At 39.0% G+C, this 23,002-nt stretch overlaps 1 pseudogene; it reads right to left on the bottom strand.

Moving 5' to 3' along the window:
- Positions 1–3,483: 3,483 nt before the first annotated feature.
- Positions 3,484–21,851, bottom strand: LOC149174196 ((-)-limonene synthase, chloroplastic-like; annotated as a pseudogene).
- Positions 21,852–23,002: the final 1,151 nt, after the last annotated feature.

The raw sequence follows: 23,002 nt of genomic DNA, 5'->3' as shown, positions 1-23,002 counted from the left end.
CCTCTAGTCCGATGACTTGTATTCATGAGTAGGGAAGTAGTATTGTGGATTATACAATATCAGACACCCGTGTTCTCAATTATATTGTAAGTTTGGATGTCCTAATTGACCACGAACCTAACTCTGATTATAGACCTTTATCCTTAGCCCTAAATCTTGACATGCACACCAACCACAAGTAAAAGAATAATGAGGTTCAAAGGCATATCCTTTTTTACATAAGTAAAATATATCTCTTCTTACAAGTTTTAAAGAGAGATTTAGGTTTCTTGATGTACAATTATAACATCAATCTCATCTAGAACAATTTTATTGAAAACCCTTTCCACTACCATTAACAAATTCTCTTCCATGGCGTCATATAAAAAGGATAATAAAATTTCCAACCCTTGGTATGATAATGACTTTAAAAGTGCCAAGAAAGTTATTAAAGATGATGCTAACAAAACTATGAAATTGGAAAAAATAAGTGTGTACAAAACTCATATTACAAGGAAAAAAGGTCCTATATTAATAAGTGGCAAGAGCTTATTCTTAACCTTTCTAAAGTTGAGCCTAGAAATTTTTGGTGGAATGTTCTCGTTCATAAAACTAAAGAAGATAATTTGATCCCCTTACATAACTGGGATATTTATCTTAAGAATCTTTACGACTCTCCAAACACCATGAGAAATATATTAAACACTCCTATAAAGGAGGATATCTTGTATTTGGAAGGTGTGGAGTTCGAGATTAAGAAGCTTGCTAATGGGAAAGTGAGCTTTATTGAAGGCTACCAAGCTAAAATTTTAAAAATGTGAAAGTATATCCTCATCCCTCATATTCATAAACTTCTCAATCTGGAAGTAAAACATGGCTCCTCTAAGCCCTCAATGCAAAGCCTTATTGTGCCTATCTTTAAAAGTGGGGATAAAAATGTTCCCTCTAACGATAGGACCATTATGATTAGCCACACTTTAGCCAAACTATATGGGCTCATTCTACAAAAGAAGATTAACCTCTGGCTTGAAAGGCATGTTAAAAGAGCTAAAGGCCAAGCTCAATTTTAGAGATATCACTCAATTATTTACCATGTTTTCACTCTTAGGATCATCGTCGAGGAATGTTGCAATAGTAAAATTGATCTCTTTTTTTTTCGTTGACTTTAGAAAATCTTTCGACATGGTTCCTCGAGATAAGATATGGCAAAGACTTGAGGAGATGCTCTCAAGTTAAGAGTTGCCATAATTCAGCTATACGAAAATGTTGTTGCCAAGCTTAAGACTACCAAGGGTTGGTTTATACAAATTAAATCCAATATCAGTGTTAAGCAAGGGTGACCCCTTTCCCCTACCCTTTTTCGCATTTACATCGATAAGCTAGAGGAGTGTTTGGAAGCTGTTGGTTATGATGGCCCGAAGCTCACTAATATGGTCATACTCTTCTCCTTTATGCTGATGATATCGTTCTTCTTACTTGAAGCTATGATGATCTTGACAAACAACTTAAAATCCCCCATGATTACTGCTCCAAGATGGGTATGATTGTTAATACTAACAAGACTAAGTCATGATAATTAAGTCCGAAAAGATCAACCATGATAATTTCATCTATGATAACAATTACTTGGAGACAAGGAGAATTTTAGGGGCTAATATTCGTGGGTGGGATAATTTTCGATGCTTTTTCCAAAAAAAGATTCACTAATTTCCATTTTTTTCCTTAAATGATTTGCCCAAATTTTATACTACAACATTATTTTACCTTAAAAATCGCCAAAATCATATATCGAATAATATAAAATCATTGGACATCTAAATATTTCTACAAAAATATGACCTAAAATTTTACAATTTCCATATTAGAGACTAGTAAGATTCGTGAGGGTTTCTAAACTTTAAGATAAGCTTTCATCCTTAAAATTTTCCCTGCTTGGATAAGGTTTCTTCATATAAATATTTAGGTATTGACATTCATCATCAGCTCAACTGGAATTATAGCATTGAGAAAAGGATTATTGGAGATTGCAAAGCTTATTACGAGCTTAAAAATGGTTGTAAGTCATCTAATCTCTAGGTTTGGAGTAAGAAGAAGTTCCTCTTTGGGACTCTTGTCACCCCTGTTATTTTATATGGTTGTGAGGTTTGGGGTTGCAACATATCTAGAGAATCACAGAGGAAGATCGAGCTGATCCAAAAGCAATTTATAACCTACAACCTCAAGATTAAAGGAAATATTCCATATCCTATCCTCTTCATTGAAGCTAGCCTTTCCCCCATTGAAAACATGGCTATGTTTAGGTCTCTCATGCATGTATAAGAAGAAGTTTTACAACACGGAAGCCAAGAGGTTCCCCAAAATCACCTCTAACTGTAGCCAAAACCCCCATCTCCAGTTTAAGCAGGGATGACACAAGGATGCCTAGTCTTGGCTCGTCTATCGATGAATAAAGGAAGAGATCATCCTAGAGATGAAGGATAAAATTAAAAATGCTATTACTTCCAAATTTAAGGAAAAATTGTGGGTTGATAAGGAGCTAGAGGGGAAAAGGAAACTAAAGTATTATAAGGAGGTGATCAACACCACTCTTGCTAACCAAAATTATCTTTATGTCTCAACTAGTGCTAAGAAAACAATGAACACGGAACTAATTCTCATGCGCTTCGAAGTGAAACCAGAGGTTGGTCTAGCTCCTAATCACATCTGATCTCATTTCCATAACATTTGCCATAATACCCAAAACTATAGTAATCTAGCAACCCTTCTTTCTCTTCTTTTTGATCATAGAAATAAAATTTTAAAAAGTCTTAATTAATTTCATATCTTTAAGTCTGATAGACCATATCTAAAGTTAATCATCAATGTTACATATTAATTCCTTTGAAGTAAAAAAATAAATGTCACATATTAATTACTTTAAAGTAAAAAAAATAAATGTTAATAAATTTGTTTGTTTATTTTTTATAAATCCAAATGTTTAAATTAATCTAATTTTTAATATTTATATATAATTGTTTATTTATTTTAAAAATTTTATTATAATATTATATTTTCCATTGATTTTTTTACGAAACTAAAACACATCTTACTATTCTTTTTTAAATTTATTATTTGTTATATACATATAAGTCTATAATTATTTAATTTAATTTTATATAATCAGCGTAACAGTCTACCAATTAGATGTACTTGGGCCTGCACAAAATTAATTTGACATTCGTTCGCCTGATACAGAAAATCTGCTTGCGTACCTTTCTGAGATTGGCCGTTGCGTGTTTGGTAGTAATTTCCAACATTTTTGTTATCACATGGGGAAGATTGAGACACAGATTTTTGCATACACCCATTGGAAAATGGATACCAACTTATTGTTGATATGATTTGTTACAAAGGCACAGGTTCAAGGACCATACACCGATATTAACTAATTGGTAATAGGATTTGTTACACAGGTACAGGTTCAAAAACCATAAACCAATATCAACTTCTTGCTAATATGATTCGTTACACAGGCACAGGTTCAAGGATCATTCTGCGGACCAAATTTTTCGTCTGCATGGTGGCATTGCTAAATCCATCTCGATATAGGTAGAGGTGGTGGAGAGCTCTTTTTATGTCAAAAGCGTGTTTCCTGGTAGGCATTGGAATATAGATATCGGGTCGTAGAAATTCCCAATTTAATTCTTTGATTACTTCATTGGCCATGGAGTTGATATGATTGAGAGCATCTTCCTCTGTTGATCCCGGATTGTCTTTCATATAACACCATATGCATGAAGCTTCTTCTCCACGAGCCTTGTCCGCCTGCATTAAGTACCATGCCAATGACAATGACAGTATTGTCATTATGAATAAGTTTCGGTCATCCTTATGTCTTTTATAATTTGTAAATTTGAATTTGTTTATTCCAAAAGTTAATATATTTCGAAATTTGTAATCGAAGTTAGGCTCACAACATCAATTATCTAGTACAAAACCAAAACCAGTGTGAAGGTCACTATACAAATTGCTTCCATCAGCAAGTGATTGGTAATACCTTGTAGCAGTGTGTGTCACCGCGTAGTCGAAGGAAGGAGGATGCCAAATCGTTGAATCTCGACGGAAAATCGATTCCCATCCAGACGCGCTCAGGAAGCGGTACGTCCAATGTGAGGATCGGTGTCAATGCCGTTGGGTGATAAGCATCGCTAATTTTCCCGTTCTCGTAGTACTCCTCAAACGTTGGCAGGTTACCACTGGTGATCGACTTTGCTTCTTAAATATATGACTCGAGATAAGCCTCCCACTGCAAGTGCACACATTAACTAATTACCAGTACAGTACAACACTGTAACAAATAAATAAATATTAATCTCTGAAAATATATATATATATATATATAATAAATAAATATTAATCTCTGCAAATATATATATATATATATATATATATATATATATATACATGAAATGCTAGCTTCCATACAACCTTTCGAGCATAGTTGAGGGTGTCTCGGCCTTGTGTCTTCTCCGCCTCTCTGGCCATTTTAGTTAGGGCGTTGTAGAGTACCATGTACACACCTTTCATATAATCTGGAAGGTGCACTGTCTCGGAGGGATCCTATATGATCAGGAATTTATATATAAACGTTAAACACACAACTTTGGTACGGTAGAGACATTATAGACACTAACAATTATTCTTCTAAAATTCATTGAATGCCCATCACCACCTCTTGACTACTTCTGTGAAGAGTTAGATTTCGTTCATCGTTCCAAAAGTGTCGTAGATATCGTCTAGAACTGTGACTAGATAACACGTTTTGGCAAATCCCAATCTGAATGCACGATGTTTGGGGTCAGTCGCAATACAGGACTCCAAAGTGTAGTATTCCACCTGACGATGCCGGCTGAAGTCCAGTTTAGGCAAACTCGAATCCTTCCACCATCTAAAGATATCATGGATTTTAAAATTATGGCCATCGAATCAACGTCTGTCCATGAAAAAGAAATCTAACAACACAACTCATCACTTGGAGATATATTGTAACTCTTTTAAATGTAAGGAGCGAAAGATGTTGAATTCCAATTTGGCGAGGTCTAAAAGTTTGTCGCCATCCATATATTGTGGCCTGGAAAAGGAAATGTAAAAGTTATAAAACATTGCGGTCTGGAAAAGGAGATGCAAAGTATGAAATGAAAGCCCTATATAGAGGAAATGAATTTGAAAATCATTACTGAGTGAAGAAGATATCTTAACTAGGGACGAATGGAGGGCGAACAACGAGGGTTTCAGATAGTTGCAGAGGTTGATCTACATGGAAGGACGCAAAGGAGGGAGCTCCACTCCCTCCTATAAGGAGGTCGTAGCCAGCAGAGGCAAGAAACCTCTAGAAAATGCCAGAGGTACTACTGAGGAAGGGAAAAGAAATATGGAAGAGGAAATAGAAGGAACCAAAACTAAGGAAAATAATAGCACAAAAGGAAAGGAGGAAGAAGACAAAACACAGGGACCTAAAGACAAAAAACAAAAGGGACCTTGTAAGCCCAAAGCTAAGATCACACCCAGAGTAGTTTTAAATGATCCTGCTCTGCAGGCGCACAAGGATCACCTGCGGACTTATGCTATCATCTATAAATTCATGGGATTATGGCCCACTGAAAAAGCTTTACAGATGTGCATCAAATACCACTGGAAACCTAAAGGGAGCATTGACCTACATCTTGGGTCAAAGGGATTCTTCACTGTGGTGTTCACAAATATTGAAGACAAAGACAAAGTGTTTGAAGGAGGGTCCTACTTCTATGCAGCAGCTGGCCTCTATATGCATCGATGGATGATGAATTTTGTTCCGGAGCATGAGACTTTTACTTCGGTACCAATCTGGGTAAGGCTCTATTCTCTACCTCTTGATTACTAGAAAACTGAATCGTTAGCTGCCATGGGCAATAAATTATGTCGTTTTTTCAAAGCTTCTGAAGCCACAAGAAGAAGAAAATATACTTCCTTTGCAAGGATATGTGTGGAAATGGATCTATCCGGAGCTCTTCCGGATGAGGTAATCTTGGAAGTTTTTTATGAAGAATGGGTGCAAGCAGTAGACTATGAGCATATTCCATTCAAATGCCATAGATGCCATGAACATGGACACCTATTCAGATACTGCCCGCTCAGTAAAGTAGAAAACAAGAGCAAAGCTAACACAATGAAGGACACTAATAGCTTTCAAAAAGTGGTGAATAGAGGAAAAGGTGGCAAAAGAGGGACAAGGCAACATCAAAATCAAGGGCAACAGGTCAGTCAGAACAAGTTTCAAGTTTTTGAAGAGGATGAAGAGATTACAAAAGAAAATCAAGTAATGCAAGGAAGTCTTGGGGAAAAGGAGAAAGAAGAAAACCATGAACAAACATAGGATATTGATAATCAAAAAGAGACTATGATGAGTGATGTAGAACTGGAGATGGATCAGGAAATGACCCAGAGTGAAATGGAACTGGAGGACCATGAGCTACAAGAGATTCTTGACAAGGAACACCTAGATCTGGAAGGGTTCTTGATACAGGGAACCACAGGAGGGGTAGATTCGTTACCTCAAGAAGAGCTTAATAGAATACAGCAGTTGTTTTTATGGAAAAATCAGGATAAGGGGTTGGAGAAAGGAAAAAACATTGACAAGCAGGATAACAGAGGTGTGAAAACGATGAAAACAACTCCTGGATTAACAACTAGAAACCTAGGAAAGAAAAGAGGTAGAAAAAAGCATAATGAGCTCTTGATGGAGTGTGGAAAGCTAATGATAGATTCAGGTAAGATGAAAGATCTATCCAGCTACTCCTTTACGAATCTTGAATTATGAAGTTCACATCTTGGAATATCAAGGGTTTAGGTAGTAAAAGAAAGCAGAGAATGCTTAGTAATAGAATGAAACAAGCAATGTTGGATATAATCGTCATCCAGGAAATGAAATGTTCCATTCAAAAATTAAGACAAATTCATAGCAAATGGCTCAGTAGATTTGAGTTTTAGAAGTCAAAGCAGAGAATACAATAGGGGGCATACTCACTCTTTGGAACCCCCGAAAAATTGGCATAATAGATGGTGAGGCATCTAGGAATTATTTATCAGTAATTATTCAGCCTGTAGGAGATAGGGATACCAATATGGTCACGAATGTTTATGGCCCTCAAAGAATAGATGATAAACTCAGGTTTCTAGACTCCCTTGTGGATCTTAGGGATAGACATGCAGGAATACCTTATATCGTGGGAGGGAACTTCAACATGATCAAATCTCTTTTGGAGAAAAAAGGGGGAACCAAAGCTCTAAGTAAAGACTCTTTAGCATTTCAAACCTTTACAGTTAATTTGAAACTAGTTGATATTGATACGAACAATGGCCTCTTTACTTGGAATAACAAAAGAGGAGGAGAGTCTCATGTAGCCTCCAAGTTAGACAGATTCATTATCTCAGAGGATCTTATGCTTATAGATAAGGAAGTAATAGTGAGAGTTCTCCCCTTCGGAGTCTTTGATCACTGGCCGGTCCAATTGGAGATCAAGGGCATAGGTACTTCCAGGAACAGACCTTTTAGATTTGAGAATATTTGGCTTTCCCACCTAGAATTCATCAACAATATTGAAAAATGGTGGTCAGAAGATTTGCAGATTCAGGGAACAAGAACGTTCCTTCTACATAAAAGACTAAAGAACATCAAGCTCAAGCCTAAAGATTGGAACAAGAATGATTTTGGCAACATTTTTGTGGGAAAAAAATCTGTTGAAAACAAAATGCAGGATCTCAACCAAGCTCTGATCATGGAAGGCTTTGATAAAGTCAAAAGTGATCAAGTTGATAAACATCATCAAGAATGGGAGAATCATTGTAAACAAGAGGAAATATTTTAGAGACAAAAGTATAGAGTTCAATGGCTAAAAGAAGGAGAGCGTAACACTAAATTTTTTCACAGATCCACCATGGTTAATAAAGCTCACAACAGAATCTCTTCGATCAAGAACGAGGATGGGGAGCTTCATATCTCCCATGAGGACATAGAAGCTGTGTTAGTTCAGCACTTCCGAGGCATAACTTAGGAAAACAATTCAGACAGAGAACATTTCATCAGGGATGTAATTAGAAACATCCCTAAGCTGGTGTCTAGAGAGGACAATTTCAACCTTAACAGGCCAGTAACTGAAGAGGAGGTCAGTGAGGTCCTCAAAGATATGTAGAATGGCAAAGCACCAGGTCTAGATGGTTTCAATGTGGATTTTTTTAAAGCTTGCTAGAATATTGTTAAACATGATAATTTGAATGTAGTGGAGGATTCGAGGTTGAACAAAACTATTCTGAAAGTGCTCAATACCTCCTTCATCTCCTTGATCCATAAACAGGAAATTGCTTAAACACCTGATAAGTATAGACCCATAGCTTTATGGAACGTGGTCTACAAGATAATATCCAAGGTAGTGGCCAACAGACTCAAACCTCTACTTCCTACTCTAGTTTCAGGGGAACAATCCAGTTATGTTGAAGGCAGACAAATTCTAGATAATATCATTCAAGCGCATGAAGTGGTTCACTCGTTAACTAGCAAGAGGCAAGTTGGAATGATCATGCAATTGGACATAGCCAAAGCTTATGATAAGGTGAACTGGACCTATATCAAGAAAGTTCTTATTGCTTTTGGATTTGATCATAACTGGGTCAGATGGGTTATGGCCCTGGTGACTTCATCCAACTTTTCAATATTGGTGAATGGATCTCCCTTTGAGATTTTTATTCCTTCTTGAGGCCTCAGGCAGGGAGACCCGCTCTCTCCCTTTCTTTTCATCCTCATGATGGAAGGACTTGGTCGGTCTATAAAATATGCTAAAGTAACAGGTAAGATTAAGGGCCTTCAACTAACTGAGAATGGCCAGGCACTGACTCATCAACCATTTGAAGATGATACCATGTTATAGGGAATCCCTACAGTCAAAGAAGCTACAGCCTACAAACAAATCTTGAATGACTTTGCCATGCCTACAGGTATGGAAGTTAATCTCTCCAAATCAAAAATATTTTTCTTTAATACAAATATTGCTATTCAGATAAATATCTCCAGAATTATAGGCTTTCAAAGGGATTCCCTCCCCTCAAAATATTTGGGAGTTCCTCTAACTGCTAAATCGATGCACAAGAGCATTTGGGAACCGTTGATTAATAAGATGCAGGATAAAGTCAGAAAATGGAACATCAGATCTTTAAATCTGGCTGGTAGGTTGGTACTTACAAAGGTTGTACTGCAATCAATTCTTGTTTTCATGTTATCAGCACTCCAAGCTCCAAAAGGAGTCTTACAGCAATTCAGAAACATCCAAAGAAACTTCCTTTAGGGTAAGGAGGAGACAAGGAAAAAATGGGCCTTAGTTTCTTGGGAAAAAATCTGTAGACCCAAGAACCACGGAGGCCTAGGCTTGGATGATCAGGAGATTCTTAGCAACGTTTTAGGGGCCAAACTATGGTGGCGTTGGGTTTAAGATCCAAAGGCTCAATGGGAAAGTATCTGGAAAGAAAAATATGCCAGCTCCTGGCAAACTAGTGATCTCACAAGAATGTCTGGAAATATAAAGGGCTCATACCTCTGGAACAAAGCCTAGGAGAACAGAAGCCTAGTACAAGAAAATAGTTTATGGGAAATCAGAGAAGGAGATCTAGCTCTATTCTGGGAGGATAAATGGCAACAAGAACCAACACTGATAAAAGAGGAATTTTTAGGCCTTAAGCACGAGACAGATAACCAAGGATTAAATAAGGTAAAGGATTTCTGGGATCATACTCATCATACAGGAAAGTGGATAATCTAGAGAAACATTGATTGCAGAGATGATAGCCCCTTGAAAACAAAAGCAGAGGCACTCATGAGAATGTTGGAACAAAGGATGATCTTAGTAACAGGGGGGCAAGACCAACTAAGATGGGGCAACAATAAAGAGGGCACCTTTAATCGTAAGGAAGCAAAAGGTATTCTCCTTGAGCTAGATTCCCATGTTCTGGATAAGATCTAGCAGAACCTATAGAGGCACCAAGGGTGGATGAAGATCAAACTATTCATGTGGTTGGTACATCATAAGAAAATCTTGACTTAGGATAATATTTGGAAGAGGGGTGTTCTGGGGCCTTCTAGATGCCAGCTCTGTGAAGCTCAAGAGGAACAATGGAGCATATACTCAATAGCTGCATTTTCACCTCCTAGTTATGGGATACATTTGCTACCATTTTTCAACAAACTGATAGGGACAAAGGGATTATCATTAATACCCTAATTAATTGGAGAAGAAACTTTTCGGATTATAAATTTCCTAGCTCGGCTTAGGCCCTAACACCAAGCTTCATTATATGGAATGTTTGGAAAGAAAGGAACAAGAGAATATTCAAGGATGAAAAGAATCCACCTCATCGCCTGCTTGAGCTGAACTTGAAATACCTTAAGGAGACGGTGGGCACCACAGTTCGTAATCACCCTAAGAATCCTCCCTTAGAGGCTGATTTAAGAATTCTCAGGAAGCTGGGTATGCAAGGGCTCATTCCCCAAGGCCTGGATAGGAAAATAATCTCAATGTAAATGGAGAAGGATTTCTGGCATCCTCCCCCGAAAGGTTATTTGAAATACAACATTGATGGGGCGTCAAAAGGCAACCCGAGAACAACTGGTTATGGAGGGGTTTTAAGGGATAAAGAAGGAAACATTATCTCCATCTTCCATTGCCATTTAGGAAGAGTCATCAACAACATGGCTGAATTAATGGCTTTGGAGCAATGCTTAGAGTTTCTGAAGCAGGACAACTACTTGAATGTAATTATAGAAGTGGACTCTGAGTTAATCATTAACTCGGTGAGAAGAATTAGTTGCAGAATAGTGCCGGAGAAAGTCTCAAAACACTAGAGGCTAATCCGGGTTTTCCAAATAATTCAGGGTCACCTCCAAGGACTTCGCACAATAAGTTTCAGCCATGTTTGCAGAAAGGCCAATAAACTGGCAGATCTTCTTGCCAACTAAGGTGTGAGCTATACAGAAAGCAGGGTTTCGATGGAGTGGCAGGAGTTGCCTCAAAGCAGACTAAAAGCTCTTTGTTATGAGCAAGTGGGAGAGGACAGGGAAGTGTTTCAATATAGAGCCAAGGAGGCAAGTTTGAAATGACTTGTACTTAGAATGATTCACCATTGTCTTTCAGAATGCTCTTTGATGGGGGGCAGACCACTGTCGGCCTCAGAAAACCCTGGTGTGCATGGACCTGATATCTCAGGTTACCGAGTGGTCGACTAGGAGGAGTTATCACAACATTCCATGGTTTCAGGTTCAGGCAAAGAAGAAAGAATGTGAGGGACGAGAATCTCATCTTTCCCAATAGCCGTAATATCCCGAATTTCCTTTCCCAGGAGGTAAAACAACTTCCATGGTGGTTTTCGGCTGATCGCATGACTCTCAAGTGGGAAATGGTTTTAGTGAATTGGAAGCGATTCCATTCAGCTTCCTACACTTGGCAGGGGGGTGGTAATGAATACCGCCCCCATCGCACACTAATGTCCGGAGACCTTGAACCGTGCGATATTACTCTCAACCGTTGGATTTCGCTGAGCGGATCTACGAACAGGAATGATCATGGAGTTTGGTGGGGCTGGGCTGTTAAACACCGAACATCTTCGCTGGGCAATTTCTTCCTCTGTCGTTGGATTGCGCGAGGAGAATGGACGGTCTTGATTACAGATGCAAGTCCGGGGAGCTGGTGCGCGGGAGACTCCACGGTTTTTCATACGTTCTTCTGACCATATGGCACAATTATGGTTTGTATTCCAAGGGTTCGAAGGTTACCTTTGTAGGGTTGGGGGTCATGTCTTAGGCGGTTAGCATTTTAATTTTCTTGGGTCCACGGTGTCGAGTAGACGTTTGTACATTATGTAAAATATTTTCTGGCTTAATGAAATAGAAGAAACAACTCTTGCTTCAGCAAAAAGGAAAGCCCTATATAGAGATTATATTATTATCGAAGATGAATTTCCAGAATTTGGCATTTGATTGAAAATAATCAGGTGCCGGTTACAATATTACAACAAAATTTTAAGTTTTATAAACTTAGGTGCAGTGACTTCAGGTGGGTGAATATATCCAAACTCTGAAGATCTCTCTTCGAAGTTCTACTTCTTTAAATCTATATTATTTTTTTCAAGCAGAGTTGCAATGATAGTTCATTGCCATCAACATATTTCAACTATCCTATTTATATTTCAACAAATCCACAAACTAAATGCATATGGAATGTTTAAATGTTAAAAAAGGAATTGAAGAGTGTGCTCCTACTTATTCTTCTTGAGCCATGGACTAGTAGGGTGTCCAAATACATCCATGTAATTCCTGGTTTCCAATCTCAGCGTGTTTGTGTGCCAACCATATTCCAAAGCGTACTCTATCTGCTAGTCAAATAATTGAAACAATAACATAACATCATCGCATACACATTGTGAAATGAAAAACATCACTGCAACACATCCTGGAATGAAACAGGAATGACATGATGATGTATTTGTAGTGCTCACTGTTATCATTTTGTAAGAGAAAAAGTGCAATCAAATGAAAAGAAATTGATTTATTATATTGTAATACAAAAAAAAAATGTGAATGGTATATTTATCAAGTTTTTTGGAAAGGTTAAATTTAGAAGGTTTAGAAGTAAGTTGTAGAAAATCTAAATTATGTTGTAAGCCTATCTGAAACTTACATTACTAGACAAATTAACATGTAAATAGTGATTAAAGAAAAGCGTCGGAATATTACTCAGCTATCACTATTCAGAAACTAGAATCCATAAATAATAAATTTCACTGAACACAGTTACTATTCAATCAGCTGCAGCCTATAAATTGCAACTTTTAATAATGAAATGAGTAAGCTTCTGAGTTGTGTTTGCACCTCTGATACTCACCTCCTGTGAATGAGTGGACATGGAATCTCTTGCATGGCTTCCTTCAAATATTTTGAGAAGATTTCAGCATCTTCCATAACTTTCTCCCCAGGAAAAGCAATGAGGGAAGCACGATATAAATTAAGAGAACTTCTAATCTCTCCCTCTGTTTTACTAGGAGATCACGTAAACTATCCATTTTGATTTTGGAAATCCTTCAGAACCTCTGAAATGAATACAATCTTTTAATGACAACCATTAAGAAAAAGACCATGCAATTTGACAGAGTTCAAAATAAAATTTAGATGGCAGCTTGGACTATGTTTGACTAAGTTTGAAAAAGGTGAACTATGTATGTCCATGGGCTAAGTGGGGAAGCCGAAGTAACCCACACATTGATTCAATACTCCCCAAAAGGCCAAGGCCCTATGCTATCAATGAACCAAAACAGAGAAGCTGGAGTTCTACCAGTGTGTCACCAAGTGTTGTAGCGACTACAACCATCCTCCAAAATTTTTGCCTCCATCCAATTTTGGAGCCTCCATTGAGAGTTTTACTTGATGACTACACGCACTCGGGTTCACTCTATGAGCTCGTGTGAGTCCTCACACCCACCTTGTGTGATCATTCCACCCAAGTTTTTGCATGTTGATTTCATTGTCATGCTTGCGACCATGTTCTGGTTGTACTCAAGGTTTTTGCTTCACGTGTACATGTTGTGTTCACTATGTAAACATATGTCGCACTCACACACGGAGTCACATACACTGTCACACAAGCATTGTCATGGTTGACCAAGCTTGTCGTTCACACCATCGGTCAGTCATGTTGAGCATGTGTGTCTGGATGGTTTGAGTCATCTCGAAATCGATTCATGTAAGTGTGTGTTTGCAAGATCACGTATGCATCTTTCAATCGTTCACACACTTAGTCACTTCACTGAAGTTATGACGACCAGATTCCCCTTTGAAAGTCAGACCATCACCCCGCCATCAACTCGATCGACTGTCACCCAGAATAGTCTAGAAGCACCAAGCACGCCATTTCAATCTGCGCTACTCGTAAGTGAATCAATCAACCTTCATGCTGGTCAACTAAAGAGTTTGACCCAACAGACACCCCAAGATTGACTCCCCTTAAAAATTGCACAGAGGCTGTAGACCTTACCCACTCCGCTGACTAAGAAAATTACACAGACAGGCCGGACACACACCAAGTTCTCGTCCCTATCTCCCTCAGATAGTTACGTATTTTTTCTAGCCAACCCTCTTGACAGTCGACCGGCTGCTCACCCAGAAAATTGTGCAGTTTTCATGAGAAAGTCCTATGTTGCCCAACAGTCTGCTCAACTCAAAACTAAACAAATGTGAGTAGAACGCCAACCTCCCAGTATCATTGCACTTTTTCCCTCTAGTATCTCCTAGTAGTTGATTGCCAGTTCCCCTGAGGAATTGTGCAATTTTTGCTTCCAGTGACCCAACAGCTGCCTGCCAGTTCCCCTCAGAAATTGTGCATTTTTTACTGTTAGAATTCTACTGCCTGCTTGTTCCAGAAATTGCACAAATTTTTCCTGCCAAACCTTCTCGTAGCCCACATTGTTCCTCCCAAAAACTGCGCAGTTTTTTCCTCCAGCTGAGCTAGACCTTGCAAACAGTCATTGTCGATCCGGATTGCCCATCTTCATCACCCATTGACTCATGTGATATTTTCATTAGCGGTTCCCAGAGCCTCCATCCTATCTCACAACCTTGTCTCTTATCCCGGTCGCCCGCATCTGAAACGATCATGCATCATGGTAGACTAGGAGGTTTTTAGATTTGATGTCATCTCGTCATGGGTGACTGCAGATACAGGTACACAAACAAACATGGTGCGATGAAAGATGGGATGATCGAAGGGAGCACATGCAGAAGGACATGTTCGCCAACGGACAAACAAACGATGCATGCAAATGGATGTGCTCGTGAAGGGATGATCATGAAAAGATGTGTTCACGGACGGACGGACGAGAAAACATGCAAAATGTGTTCACAGATGGACGGATGGACGAACATGCATTATTCGTGAACAGATGAACATGTCAAGCCTTCCAACATACAAGCAACAAGCAACATGCGAATGAACATCAAGCGAACCAAATGACCATTGAAGACTCCGCTCATGTTGCCATGTGGAGGTGTTGTGACACACCATGAGGACATCCATCACCAACAAAACTGTAGCTTGACATGCACACTAGCAGGAGCACGAATGTACCATCATTGTCATGTTGAGTCTTGTCATGAGTCATGTTGTCCACATCTCTACTGTGGGCCATACTGTCAAATAATGTAATGTAACGTGGAATTCCAAGAGACCCACTTGTTCTACAAAAAGCCATGGAAGTCCAACAATCATGAGGGTAATCGAACAGTCACAAGGGTCAATTTCACCCTTGGCTATAAATACCCCCTCATTTGTACATGCAAAGGACTTTTCACCTCAGATCCTCCCACATCACCTTGAGAGTCTGTAATATTTTATTTGAGGAGTAAGTAGTGGCTCCAACTCCTCACTCACGAGGTTAGTGATGTATGGTGTAATGATGTGTCTTGGAACTTTCTCTTAATTCAGAATCCTGCTAACATGCCAACACATTTTCACACATGTATTGTAACTGTTGTAAGACTAATCTCGAACACTTGAAATGCATGTTGCTTTAACATGTGTTTAACACTTGAACTAATTCACTTGTTGTAATACATATATTTTAATGAAAATGTGTTGTATATGCTATTAACTTTGTCTCATCCGTGTTAACTACTCTCCTTGACATCTGACAAGCCTTTCACATAAAAATTGCTATAACAACCATTGCACTCGCGTGGACTAATCCATTGAGTGTTATACGTGTTAACTTCCTTGTGTGTTGTGATTGTCGCATCCGTGTGGACTGTTTCTTCGGAAGTTGTACACGTCTTGTTGTGTTGTGTTTTCTCAGTAGAGTTGGGGCTTCACCCAATAGACTTGGGACTCACTCCCACCCTCTCCCTCTATGGTGAAAGAACCATTGACACAAGTGACACTTACAATCACCAGGCACATGAACCTCACTTCTCAAAAGACAAAGCAAACTACTCTCATGTGCTGACAAGTAAGAGTTGAGGCAAATATTTAAGATAATGGCAACCGGGGCATCATACCAGATGCGACTCCCACACCAAACGATGTGAGATCTAGTTGGGACTTCATACTAGGGTCATCCCCTGAATGTTGGTGGGTCCAGCACCATCAACAGGTTCTAAAGCTTATCATTTTAAACATCATGGAAAAGATTCTCGTCGGTCGAAATACTCACGTTTGTCAAACTCTTTTGAAAATCATTGACTTCTGATCCTTCTTGTCAATATTGTAATGCTAATCATTTTCCTTATGGCACAAGCTATCCTCTTGAGTATTAATGAATTTGTAAGTCATTTGGTCAATCAAATCCCTCATATTGATAGATTAATTTCCCATGTTGATACAAAGGTTGAATTTGATTCAACACATGTTGAGTCATTGTATATTGATTGGTTTCTTGTATTTCATATACTAGCATTCATATATAATCCTTATAATTGGATTCAAGGTAGTGACGTTTCACATTCAACCTGTGAGGAGATTGATTTTATTATTCAAATAATTTGTGAAGCTACTCAAATTGATCCATCTTTATGTTAAAATAATGGAAAAGATGATGTTTTAATCAACCCATATGATCATAACTTTGGCCTTAAGACTTGTATTTAAATTGATTATTTTCCCATTAGTTTATCTGATGATAATTGTTTTAAATTTGTTGATTCCATCAAGACCATAAATCCTTATGATTCATGATTTCATTTTTCATGTACTTTTCAAGTAGTTGAAGCACTTCATCTATTGTCAATGTTTATGTTTGGCCTTCATGATTTTGATAAGCCTTTTGAAAATGATTAGACTCATTTTATCTTACAAGATTATCCCCTTGATTCCATGCCATTAATTGAAAAATAATTTCTCAAGGATTTTAGGGTTTTCAAGAGGATTTTTTTGTATTTCATGATTGAATCTATAATTGACTCGAACAATCTTACTTAGCAAGCTCTATCTCTAATAATAAGCTTTGATATTCCTTGATGTTTTCTAAGGATAATAACATTAATGAAGGTATATTTGCAAGAATATTTCATGGTTGGTATGATTTTTGTTCTAACCCAAAAGGTAAGGTTACAAGATAGTTAAGGATAGTTGTTATGGCACATGTTTCTACCTTTAACAAAGACCTTCTATCTTTTGTTCAAATTATTCATGAACATATTTTTAATTTTGCACATTTCTTTATATTTCTTTCAATTGCTCATATTTTTGTATTTACAGGTTGGAAGCAACTTGAGTGGCTACATTGGAAATTTCAGTACAATTAACCCTAAACTTCTATCTAGTTAGATAAGGAGTAGGTCTAGTTTCATTTTAGTCTTCTTTTACATTGCATGGACCTTGCATTGCGCTCCGCATCTAGTGTTTTTATTTTCTTTTTTTCTTGCTTCCATCTTGCATGTTGTTTTTAATTTTAGTCTTCCATTTCCTTTATTATTTTTATTTTTTCCTTCTTGTTTTGTCATGTCTTTTATTTTGGGTTTTGTTCAATAACACCATGCATGAGATATGATTTTGCCTGGCTCAAGAGAACACTGTGAAATTTTTGTAAAGGAAATTGTATTGACAAGTGAATCTTAGCTAATATGTCTTCCTCTTCTTTGTTTGGGCCTACATATCTTTTAACGTGAACGATATTTGTACAGAAAATATGATTAATTCAACCAGAAATCCATAAGCAGAACCATGAGGCTCATATATACTTTAGAATATTCATTCCTTGACTCAATATGGTACTTGAATGGTGTTCGACATGCTGATCCAATCAAGTAGAGAAGGGAAACAGAAAACAAATGGCGAGCATGTTAATTATAGAGGTATATAACCTATCTATGAAGGAACAACTACTTTTTCTCTTAATAATTTGGGATCCATCTTCCACCTTGGTAGTATAAACACCGATAAAATTCCAATGAGCATATTGAAATAAAATAAAATAAGAGGTGAAAGAAGAGAAAGGCTTCCTATGTAGGGAGGTGAAGCAAATAACTTCGTCAGGGTACTGAACAAGCTCCCTGGAAGTGAAGGAATGCATATGTTCCTGTAGTGACTCTAAATGGGTACTGAATAGGCTTGCTAGTAGTGGAGCAACACCATCGCTGAAATTAAGACTCTGGTCTTTTCAAACTCGCAACTAAATATTACCCTTCTCCCAGATCAAAACAATTGTGATATGGAAAGCTTCAGGGATATGTGTTCAACCAAGAAGGGGATAGGATAGAATATACTGATAACTGGGATAAATGGGGAATCTGCGGAAATCCACATAGTGAATCAATACTTCCTGAAATACTAGACCTTGTGCGTAAAGGTAAATGTTGGCTCGATGGGGCCTAACCCAGGTTCAACGCTACTTGCTTCAACCAACAAAACCCTAAATTGTTGGCCCTTTCGGCAACAACCCACGTAGCATAGGATGTAGTCTCACCTGAAGCAGTATTGGGGGATGATAGAACCATGTTTCTGCATCTAGAGGCCTATCTGATGGGTTCCTACGCTTCTAGGGCTTAGTTTTGTCTTCGCGAACTCTAACCCTTTCAAAATAGTTAATAATAATAAATCTCATACATAAAAATTATATCTTCGTGAAAGTCATTACCTAGTCATATCATGCATAAATGATCTTGATCTACCACTTTTGCACATTATATAAACATATATTCATATACTTTCAGAGACAGAGGAATACACATAATTGCAAAAGGGAACACAAATGAACAGATACGCAAAGTATGGATCAAAATTGTCTTTATTAGATGGGATCTTCAAAGTAAAATCTCTTCTTCCCACACACTCGGTTGTAGGGGCCCACACACTCACCAAGGTCTCCACGCACTCAGCTGCAAGAGCCTTCCCCTTCACCTAAGTACAAGAAATATATTTTCCTACCTTAGCTTACTTTCCCAAAACAATGATCCTCTATCTTCTTATTTTCTTCCTAGAATCGCTATGACTTTTCTATTTATAGCCTTTCCTTTTACAATATCAATGTCTGTGGACCATGGGTGGGTCTCAAAACCTTCCTAACACTTAACCACCTAAGGGACTAAAGTCCCTTTTACTCTTACTATTCGCGCTCTGCTTCCACAAATCACAGATACTTGACATTTTTACAAAAAGGAAATATAAAATTTAACCCCAAGGACCCCATCCCAACAAGCTCCGAACACAAGTTGGTGACTAGTCCTTGAGTCACTCAGTTGACACTTCAATCCTTTCTTAGAGTTCGTGTAACTCTAACTTCAAAACCTACAGATCAATTATTCCCTGCGTAGCTGCCTACTGCACTTCCTTGACTAAGTTCTTTGTAGTGGGGCCTTCCACCGCAAGGCCCATTGTCCTTTGAGTCTATTGCATGCCCTTTAGTTTTCTTTGTAGAGTGATATGGATGGCCTCCTCTGTCCAAGGCTGTATTCTTGCCATAAGAATGGCCTATTTCTGATGCATCTCTTCAATTTCATTCTGAAGCTGCTTCCCTTCTAGTAGTCTCGCGAACCATTGTACAGGCGCCAAAGTGTGCGTAGTCGACCTAATCTCATTGAACTGCTGCTATTTTTCTCTAAGGTCGGTGCCAATATTCTCCAGAGTGGGGTCCTCTTATAGAGACGTCCATAGCTCCATGGCCTGCTCGAACAACTCTATGCAGTCCTTGACCGTTGCTTCTAATGTGGACATTTCTTCCTTTATAAAAGCTCCTCATTGCTCTCGAACCTCTAGTGGAGTTGTGGGCTGCAGCTTCAATTACAACTCAGAAATTTGTAGCTGTAACTCAAATTAGACTCTGTCGATTTCATCTTTGGACTCCTTGACTGATGCGACCAACTTCTGTATCTTTTCTATTGACGCTTCATCAGCTACAATATTAAGTTCAGGCAACTCATTACACCTGTTTAATTGTTGCTTCTAAGTGTTGGTTGTGCATAACAATTTCTTCCTTCTCCTTTAGTGTCTATGCCTTTTCTTTGAAGATCTTCTAGTTATTTATTTTGAATTCATTAATCACCAGCAATGCGCACTGATTCCTAACCTCAGCTCATCTAATACGCCTTGGTGCAACTCATGTAGGGTTTGGACAGGGAGTGTCGCGAGGTTGATGCCTAGATCCTTGATCTATGAAATATGGGCATTGGCCTCTTCTGAGTCGAAGCACAGGGTCCCTTCTAGCAATTTCATCAAGCAGAGAGCCAACTTCGCATTTGTGTCCAACACTATCATGCTTGCTTGATGCAATCTCGCCTAAATCCCGCTCACTTAACCTATGCTCCCTTGCAGTCGGCCTGTCTAGATCTATCGATCGCACAGATCCTTCTATACATTTCCCAGTGCCTGTTGGTAATACTACCCAAACTGGGTTCATAATTCTATTGTAGTGTCCCAGAAGTTGTTGCAAATTTCATCTAAGTCCCCTTCAGTGAGGACTAACAGATCCACATCGTAGAATCTAGTCAATTTTTGCTTCTTCTGCAGCCCCGAGGTTGTATGCTTCCTTATTTTCCTGACCACAAAGGGGGTTCCTTGCTCCACGCCCCCGCCCCCTTTTACATCTGACCCTTCTTGGTCCTGGGTGTGCTCAGAATCAAACTACGCAACCTCGATCGTGGTTTCCTGGGCTACTCACTCTTTGTTAGTGGCTTCCTTAGCAGAAACTTTCTCTCAAGATGAATCCTCCTAGGCCTCCTTCTATTTTTCTATTGCTAAGGTCTGCGCAATGGTACCTTTTGCTACTTTTCTCATTTTGGTGCCTGGATATGATGGGTAAATCCACTCTCCTGGCCATTTACTGACAATCTCTATGACATCTGCCTCACCAACAAGATAAGACAACTTGTGCCATATCTTCTTCAAACCCTCGCGCGTAAACATATACATTATGGAATTCAACCTTGAAGTCAACGTAGGGCTCATACTGATCATGTAAGGTAGGTGACAACCTCAGCCTTTGGCTGATCACCGTGCATAGATCCGTATCCACCAGTACCTCGAACATCTTGGTCTCTGTGGCCCACGAAATGTCTTTCGTTTCCCAGAGAGAAGAAAATTCGCTACCTCCGAAAGGTCTGATTCTTGAGGAGGAAACTGGTTGTCCTCCAACATCCTCCATGCTACTAATTCTATCAAGAGTAACAACCTGGATAATGAAATGCCTTCCCCTCATCCTAGGTCTCTCGAAAATTCTCCAAGAACTCCTTGCACAAGTATTGAGCCTAGTTGTACTAGACTCCTTTGACACATTGTGTAACCAGAGAGATCACGGGCACTGAAACCTCGTTTGTGTGACACTTCTGCATGATCATGCATGCCAATATCTATGCAGCGAACTACACTGCAGGATATGAAATGGAGCAGATGGAATATCCGCGTGACTTTTTAACTAAATTGAACTCGCTCTTCATCTAATCTGTGATTTTCTTCTCCTTCGTTTTCCCTCCAAATGCTTCTGTTGGATCCACACCTTGATAGGGTAGTGAGTTGATCGATTGGATCAACATATCTCTAATTGGGATGGGTTCTCCCAGCTAGAGACACCCATCATGCACCAAGGTGAGTAAATCTTGCTTTCTCAACTCCCATGACCCACTCCATAGGTTCTAATGATGTAACCCCAGTTTCCTCATAATATATTTTTGACAAGTATTTGGCCAGTGCAAGCTGAGGGAACTTCTCATGATCTCTAAAATCCCAATCCTCCAGCTTGAGCGTCGGAATGCAGCCCAAAAGTGCGCCTTCAAACACCACCTTCTCTCGCAGCAACGGTGTAGAGATCATAAATTTAGCATTGTCCTGGTCTTTAGGCATCTTGGTTGTGCCCTTGCACAGTGGGATGTACTTCGAGAGCTGAGTCATAGGCTCATCCTCCTCGGCATTCAACTCCTAGATGCCTCCACATAGTTCTTCTTCATCTAAATCAAGGGGCTCATGTGGCTGTTGCGCTTTGTCCATCTTCCCCTTCTAGTGGATTTCCGTGGGAAGTTTTCACGGTGATTGCCTCACCGGAACCTATTGTGGCTTCTTCTGCTTCTTGTCAGTTGCAAAGAGCTTAGATATAGGAGAACTAGGTGTTGTAGTCAGAAATCCCATAGGAACAGAGGGCGTTGCTTCAACGGAGGGCGCGGCTTCAGAGGGAGCAAGTTATGTTACGTGGAAGTTGCAGTCATTCTCTCAAAGATGATATCATGGTGTCAATCAGGTAAGTTGGTGAACTCTGGTTGTTCTAGAATGTCCTCCAAAACCTTCTCAGACATACAACACTCATTCTCATAGCAAAGTTTAAATAAAACTTGTTGGAAGCAAAGTGTTCGATGCGGGGCAGCCTGCTAGATTTATAGGCGATTTCGAATTTGAATCCAACCGTTCCCTCCAATTTTGATCATTATTTCATCTTTGGCAGTATATTTCCAAGATTTTCCCCATAAATGCCCCCTCCCTGCTCCTCCTAATGGAAAGTTTTTCATCCAATCATCTACAGTGCTTGCAATGGCTACCTTTTGACCAAGCTGCGTGGCACCAACCTTTGTGGCGTAGCTCACCTTGGGGCCCTACTTTCTTCCATTGTGTAACCCTCTTACTTCGTCTTTCCAATTTTTGGGTAGTGTAGTTATAGTCTGGTATTTCCTTGCCGCTGCCTGGGGTACTAAGACTATCCTGCCATCATATAGTAATTGCGTAGGGGGAGGATCAGCCTTGTACAACTTCAATTGACTATCATTGACTATGTCTGGAAACAATTCTCCAGTCACCTTTGCGAGCAGAATTTTGCCACCATGTATAATTTCCTTTACCACATAGGGTCCAAGCCAATGCATTTGAAACTTTCCAGGAAATGTTATAAATTTTTTGTCATATAATAAGACTAAATCATTAAACTGGAAGGTGCACTTCTTTATATGTCGATCGTGCCATGCCTTTTCGTGCTCCTTTTGCACCTATTGGTAAAATCCTGCTAAAAA

This window comes from Pinus tabuliformis, chromosome 4_1 (assembly GCF_031772625.1).
Source record: "Pinus tabuliformis cultivar Carrire ecotype Pingquan chromosome 4_1, CPIR1, whole genome shotgun sequence".
NCBI lineage: Eukaryota > Viridiplantae > Streptophyta > Pinopsida > Pinales > Pinaceae > Pinus > Pinus tabuliformis.
Note: the sequence above shows the minus strand (reverse complement) of the source record. Positions and strands in the feature narration are given on the sequence as shown.